Below are 8401 nucleotides of genomic sequence, written 5' to 3'. Positions count from 1 at the left end.
GTAAAACCTTTGCTAAAAGGAGTAGAGTATGGTAGGTCCTTATTGATAATTGTACTTTAGTGGTAGTCCTTTCCTCTGGCGCTTCAGTTTCTAATGATTCTCCCTTGACCAACTTCCTTTCACTTCCGGGAAGCCATTGCCTACCCATCTATGCAGATGCCCACACTGCCACTTGCAATCTCACCCCTGCTTTCTTGGCATTGCCCACACCCTGAAGGCTCTCTGTGCAGACCTGTGATGCCTCACCTGTGCATCTTTTGCAGCTTCTAGAAGGACCCTTAAGCAGGCAACGTTTAGCCATGGTACTTGTAAGTGTGGGTTGAGAGCATTGGGCTACTACTCATACATTGATTTTAGTGATGCAAAATAAACTAGCATAATGGTTCTGAGCGTGTGTGTGTGTGTGTGTGTGTGTGATGCATGTGTGTGCATATATGTATGCACCCATGCATGCTTGTGAGGAGACCAGGGGAAACTTCAGCTGCCCCATCACTTCCTGCCTTGTTTCCTTGGCTGAGTCTATCTGCACATGGAGCAGGCTGGCCTGCAACACCTGACTATCTATTCTCTTATCTCTACCACCGCCAACCAGTACTAGAGTTACAGGCACTACTTGTGGCTATACCTGGCTCTTATGTGAGTATTGAATATCTGAACACACACAGCCATGCTTATGCTGAAGGAATTTTTGCTCACTGAGCCATGTTTCCAACCTATTTTATTTTATTATATTTTATTGATCTAAGATTTCCAATTCTAAAAGGACAAATTTTCTGACCCTGGGTCCCAAAGTTACTGAATAAGAGCAGCCTTTTCCCGAGTCTATTTCTATTATTGATTAAATATCCTCACATATAAAACAATTTTTCAAAAAACATTTCCAATAAATTCATTCTACATCTGAATACCATGGTACCTGGAAGGCAAGAGCTTAGACACACAGGGAGAGAAGGCATGCAATAAAGTCAGATAACATCAATATACATACAGCTATGCAGTTAGGAAGAACTTTCTCCAGCCCCCGTTGCCAGCATGTGCTGATTTCAGGCTGCACACATAAAGAGCCTTGATCTGCAGGGCGTCTTGTTTATGTCACCATGAAAATAATGTGAAGAAGCATCTTCTCACATAATACAAATATTGGCATCTTAAACTTTATCATGATTTTGAACATTTTTAAAGGGTATCATTCTGACAAGTTTTTACATAAATGGTTAGATCACACTTTAAAATAAATCCAACAGGGTCTAAATTCCACCATACCTTAAAACTTGCTCACATATCCCAATAGACACATGTACATAAATAAATTCATTTTGTGTTTTTTTTCACATTTCTTGGAGTCATATTTCAACTTCTTCACAGATTGGTAGACTAATTAAATTAATTACATGAGAATCTCAATAAGTCTCCCTGCTTTATATAGCCACAACATATACAGTATGGATGCTTACAGAAAATATTTAATGTTTTATTTTCTAAAATCGTAAACATTAAAATGCATATTCATCTTGAGGTATCAATAACATTATTAGCATACAGTGTGTAAACAGCAAAGACTCTGAGTTCTAACCATGATAAAATGAATGTAATTCATTTCCTGATAACAAAAATGTTATCCAACTTTTCTCTTGGCATATTTAAAGGCAAAAAAATTAGTTTGTTTAAAATCTATCAATTTTCTTTCTTTGTTTATTTCTTTCTTCCTTTCTTTCCTTCTTTTTCTTTTTTTCTGAGACAGGGTTTCTCTGGATATCCCTACTGTCATAGACCAGACTGGCCTCAAACTTAGGAATCTATCTGCTCTTTCTCCAAAGTGCTGGAATTAAATTTATTGTGCCACCATGCCTGGCTGGAACCCATCAATTATTTTTCAAAACCAGGGTGTGGAAAACATTAAACATTTTATAGAATTAAATAAAATAGCCATTGGCAGTAATTTATATGAATGTTTAATGGTAATTCTTAAGATTAGGTTTCGATAACTTTTTGAATAACATAGAATATAAAATATATCACTCATGTACATATCATAGACACACACATACATGCATATCACATCTACCATACACATACACACACACACGCACACACCACATCACATTTACAAATACATCAACTACACACACACCACTTTGCATGGGCATCACATACAAAACCATCACACACAGACACAAGAATCTGTAAAAAGAAGAGAGAGAGAAACAATTTTAAATCCTTCTCCAAGATCTTGCTAACATTCTCTTCCCTGCGTTTCCTGACCTACTTTGACAATTTCCAAGAAATGGGATACTTCCAAATCTATACAAAAACTTCAGAGGTTTGAAGCCATTTCAAATGGCTGTTTGTATAGAAGGACCTTGATTCTAGGGTTCTGACAACTTTGTTATCATTCTGAGGATGCTTTTCTTTACTTGACACCCAAAGTTTTCTTAAGGCAGTAGACCACACAAAGTCTTTGGAAAGTCGAGGTGAGCATTTTCCAAGTAAAGGAGAATGGGTGAAACCAACATGAGAATTTTTATGCAAATCCCTCCTGAAAGACCCCGTGGAAGAGAAATACATTGAGATTGTCCTTCAAGTCTATCCCAAACCACGTACCATTTAGAAAGGTGTTATGACATCCACACTTATACAGGAAACGTGGCTTAAAACCAAAGCTCCAAACAAAAGATTTTGGGGGATGAGGAATGAATAACTGGTTTGGAATAAAGTTTTTGTACTACGTTAGAGAGTTAGGGAAAACTGAAAATGTACGTTTATGTGTTAAATATCAGCCCTTGGTCTGGAAAGCTCTGCTAGAGCTCCAAGGGGATCTCTGACATTGAATAATTGTGCATGCATGTGCTCAACTTTATGAGCATGCAGCCATGCCATTCATCAGATTCCAAAGAACTCCGTGGTCCCCGAAGAAGCATCGAACTTATTTGCTGCTCTTTCTCTGCTTGCTGTGGAAACTCCAGGGGCTGACTTTTTACAAAGTAAAATATAAAGGAAGAGCGGATCAGGATATCAATATTCAAATAGTGAAGGTGGGCTAAGTAGGCTAACAAAAGCATTAAGGAAATAAAGTTGTGTTGGAGTCTAAATGCAAAGCCGTTGCTAACACGATGAGTTTCTTGGGGGAATTTCAAGCATGAACGTGCCTTAGAAGATGCAGATATAGCAACACAGCGTAATGTTTTTCTTCAGGGCAATGTCTTGGCTCCTTCCCTGGAGAAATCCTCAAGCCTGTAGTTGAAGATCCGTGAAGCATGCTCCCTATAGCTATGCATGGTGGGTAACCATCTTCTGTGCACTTCACACACAAAGCAAACGTCAGTTAGAAACCTTGAGTAAGCTGACCAAGGTCTTAGAATCCACAAGTAGGGGGTATGACGATAGAGCCCTCAGATGAGTCATTCTCTACACCATCCCACCTTTAGTGAGATAACCGCACTGAAGGAAGCAGTTCCCATCGGGAACAAAAGCTAGCAATGTTGTGAAAATTGGAAAACCTGGCCTATGGGACAAGTAGAAGCACGTTCTTCAACCCAGCATTCCGACTGCTGTTTCTCTGTGTGCATCACCCCCATTGCCCTTAGCTCCCATATTTCCTTTGCTTCTTGTACCTGTCAAGCGTCCTTCAAACCAAAGGGGCTGTCTCGCATTGGTTCACTTATTTCAACATGACGGCTGCGTCTCTAAAGAAGATCTATTTGACATCAGCGAGCTTTCCCTCCTTGAGTCTCTCTTCCGCTTTGAGTTATAGCTCACATTTATCCCCCTTTCTGCCACAGTATATTGTATCTCCCCCAATTTCTCGTTTGCTCTTTAGACATTTCCACCCAGAGTGTGCGGTCTCTTCAGTCTCTCACTTGGCTTGTTTTTGACTTGTCTGAAAGTTGTCAAGGGTGGGGAGCATTTCCCTCCTAAAATTTCAGCTCATTGACTCCCGGCATGCTTCACCATGTACAGCCAATGAAAATGGCATTCAGATGTCTCTAAAATCATTTTGTCTTCTGAAGTTAAAGTAAGATGTGAATGTCAATTACAAGATGATTCTCTCTGTCTCTCTCTGTCTCTCTGTCTCTCTCTCTCTCTCTCTCTCTCTCTCTCTCTCTCTCTCTCTCTCTCATATTAAGCTAGCTTGCCCACAGCATTGATTTGGATAAGCATAATTCCTAAAGAAAATTAGTTCAGCTTCACTCAGGGTAGGTGACCCTAACATACTACACGCTGAGTGTCCTGAAACTTTCCACTTCGTAATGTCTCTCACCTAGAATATGTCCGCAAAGTTATGGCACCATGCTGTCTTGTATGATCAAACTGGGTTCTAATCATATAATTAAGCTTCGCATTTGCAACTCTGCTTTTTATACTTATTTTGTGCCACATGTCACACACTTGGGGATTCTAAATATAATCAAAAGCTATAATATTTATATAGACCACACAGTTGCAATTTGGCACAAGTGTTAAATGTCTCCTGTGAGACTCGAGTCTGCTAACTGAATACCAAGCTTCTTGAAGACAGGGTCCTTCCCTAATGCATATTCATATCCATCGTACTTAGCAGGAGAGTTATCACCGCAGAGATGCTTGTGGGCTGAAGGAAGAGATGCAGATTGCCTTGTACAAGTTAAAATATGACTCCCAGCATAATCTGTACGGTGTGTGCTTTCACGGTGATAAGGGCTCACTTATCCTGGCTTATCTCCTCCTCCTCTCTCCCTGGCTGGCTAAGCTTCTTGTTTCACCAGGGAAAAGACCCCAGCAGAGTGCCATGCACAGGGATGTAGTGCTGCACTTGTGTGCACACACGCGTGTGGTGTAGTGTATGCATGTGTGTGGGTATGCTTGTCTCTGCACGTGAATATGCAGGCTGGAGAGTGACACTGGGATGTTTTCATAAGTCACTTTCCTACTTTACCAGTTTGTTTATTTATTTATTGAGAAGAGATTCATTGATTGAACCTGGAGTTTGCCACTTTGGTTAGACAAGCTGACCAATGATTCCTCTGAAATCCTGTCTACAACCCATCCCCCAACAGCACCTACCTTATTTGAAGGTGAGGGGGATATGAAGTCAAGTATCCATGTGATTATGACAGGCACTTTTCTCACAGAGCCCTCCTTCTGTCCCTTCTCCATTTTGAAACTCAATCCCTGCTTCTTTCTTACTACAACTCTGATGGGTGCTGGGGAATTTGGTGGGGCATGGGATGAGGATGGAGGCCTCAGGGAGAGGAGCTGCGTATTAGCATAAATCAATGGAGGATGATGTCTCTCTGTCCTTGTGAAGAGAGGATCAAGACGTTGAGGTGATCCATAGCTGCAAATTTCAAAGAACCCGGGAGTGAACAAGAAAAGAATTTGTACTGCAAGTTCATACAGTGCAAATGCAAAAGCTAAGAAACTGAATCAGAGGCCAATTAGAAATGATTCTGGATTGAAAGATAAATGAGGACATTTCCCTTTTTTGTGTGTAACAAGGACTTAGCATTCTAAGAAATCAGAGGTGACAGAGCTTACCCAGAAAGGTTGCTCAGGGAAAACAAGAGCTAAAGCAAGGAGCACAAATTTCACATTATGATTTTCATAGACATGGTTGGTGAAAGATAAAGACAACAAAAACATCAAGAGTTATTTCAACCCTCACCACCTCTATGACTGTGATTTCAAAAGTAGCGACAACCTCTGTGTCTTGAGACCTGGGTAGCTGAGTTTACCTTTAAAGGCATTTCTGCAAAAAACTCTTTAATCATCTCCGGAGTCATGCAAATATAAAGCAAACTTTCCTTGTGGGATGAAGATGTGGCTAGAAGGAATTAAGAGAATGAACGGAGACCATCGATGAAAGAGCCAGCCTTACCCAGGGCCCCAGTTACTATTACTAGGAGGAAGACAGGCAAAGGCAGCAAGGGTATTATCTCTACCTGCCTCTGCAGGGTCTAATCCCTGTAGAGAAAGTAGTTAATAAATTTATAATTTTCTAACATGCTTATATGTCACTATAAGATTTAATATCTAAGTTTTTAAAGTTCTGTTCTCAGGAACCCATGCTGAGACCTGAACCCATTTTTAACTCTCTTCCATCTTCATGTTCTAAGCACCCTGCTTTGGACAGAGCATAAGTCAATGGGATCTCAGCCATTTTGTCCTAATTTTAAAGTCAAATAATGCCTCTGATATGAGCATATGGGTCCTTGTCTCCCAAGTAACCATCATAACTGTGGAGTTAAATGATTGCTATTCTTTTTTCCTCTTCTAGATTTTTTTCTTACTTATTCTTTTCTTTGATTTTTATAGCAAGAAGTAACCCATGATGCTGGTATTCCTTCAGTGGATTTAGTTTTGCTATTAGTACCGGTGAACCTATTGCTATTCTTGTATTCTTATTTGAAAGGCTAGTTCCAGGAAAGTTTGGACCAGAAGATGCCACTTCCTCCAGAGCTTTCCAGATATACCACTGTACCTGATGCTGAGATTTGGACCCACGTCAAGAAAGAAATTCATACATTCATCTCTTTCTTAATAACCTACCAGGAAAGAATCTTCCAGAAGGAAAAGAAATGTTGGTCCACAAGACTATGACTAGGTGATCATGGAGTTCAGTTATTTTTTCTTCATTTGAACGGAAGCCATGAAGCTCCTCATGCCCAGCACTTGAAATTTGGAGGCAGGAGAATGACTAAAAGTTTAATAGTAGCATAGACTACATGGTGAGATTCTGTCTCAAAAAACAAACAAACAAACATACCATGAAATGTCATGAGTATTTTCCAAAGTTAGCACATATTCTCAGATATCATAATCGTAATACCTGTATTATATTTCATGGTATAACCATCCCTTTGATTCTTTTATTATTTTATTTTCAATGATAATATATATGGTATTACTTTTCCTACTTCTTTACAATGTTCAAAACTGTTCACCGAATTAAATTCATTCATACATACTGCTTCACTTACACTTATGGGATTGTTTGTGTGATTTGGCTGAATTAATTGATATGCTGGAATTTGTTTATGGGGTCATGCCTGAAGGTCTACATAAGCTAGAACATGAATCACAGAGGGTTCATGATTCAGGCATGCAAGCGTATGTTTTTGGAAACACGTATTGCCTTGAAATTGAAATCTGCTTCTCAGCAGTCAACCTCTTCCCTCTGAATGTCAACTATTGCTTCAAACAAACACACAAACTTATAATTTTCAAAGTAATTAATTTTCAAAGTAATTTTTACCTCCTGAGTAAATGTCAAACTATTTTAGAATTTAAAGTAATTATAGAGGCGTTCCAAATATCCAGGGCCACACAGTATTTTTATAGTTTAAATTAGTTTAATTTAAATTAATTTAAAATATTAGAAGCTCTCTCAAAAGTGAACAACTTTTAGAATATGCAAATCTGTTATCTAATCTGTGTATAGATATTTTAGGAACTAATTAGGAAAGGAAGTAGGGGGCCAGTCTTTATGGTTGTTTTTGTCTAATATTAAAAATCCAGAACTTCATATTCTCTAACTGTATCTTAAGAATATCATCTAATACAGTTGCTAAGGTTACAGAGTTTTAAGTAAATAAACCCTCAGTCACTCTTCATTGTTGGCCTGATTTGCAATTTGGAGATATGTCTGCTTGTCTGAAAAAATGACCTTCATTTTGACTGAAAATTATTTCCCTTAAAGAAACATTTATTCATTTTATTTTACGTGCAAAATGATTTTCCTGCACATATACGTGTCTACTCTGTATGTGCCTGGTGCCCAGGGTAGTAAGAAGAAGGCAACAGATTCTGTGAAGCTGGAGTTGTGGATGGTTGTGAACCCCTGTGTGGGTGCAGGGGACAGAAGCTTGGTCCTCTGCAAGAGCAAGTACTCATAATTGCAGAGCAATCTCTTCAGACCCACTTTTCTTTTAATTAATGCCCCCCAAAGGAATCTGTATTCCCTCACCTCAAGGTTGTTGAATTTATTTTTGTTTATTTACTGAGTCCATTTGTCTCTGATTTCTAGTGTTCAACTCACATATCAGTCACACGCCCATCCTTCTATACAGGCAGTGCATAGAGCTCTTGGCAGAAAAACATTTTCAATTAAGTGGATACTCTAATGAATGAGGGTACAATGCTTTTACAAGCTCATGGAAGTATAGGACTCCCAAGGACCTTCAGTAATGTTGGGCACACCTGAGCCCTTTGATAGGAAACAGATCCCTATATAAGACTGAGTCCCTTCATTATCAACTTTGGGCACAAGGCTACCCCTTTCTAAGTCCAGCAAGAGCCTCTTAGAAGAGCTGATGGGTACAGCCTGCGAGCCAGTGCATCACAGTCAGGGTTAGGAGACGTACTGAAAACCCCTCCAAGGAAGACGGAACAGTGTGTTCTGTGCAATGTTTCTCCTGAGATGTGT

The sequence above is a fragment of the Alexandromys fortis genome, unplaced genomic scaffold, assembly GCF_014885135.2.
Source record: "Alexandromys fortis isolate MF-2015 unplaced genomic scaffold, M_Fortis_MF-2015_v1.1 scaffold_67, whole genome shotgun sequence".
NCBI lineage: Eukaryota > Metazoa > Chordata > Mammalia > Rodentia > Cricetidae > Alexandromys > Alexandromys fortis.
This window is presented reverse-complemented; position numbering follows the sequence as displayed.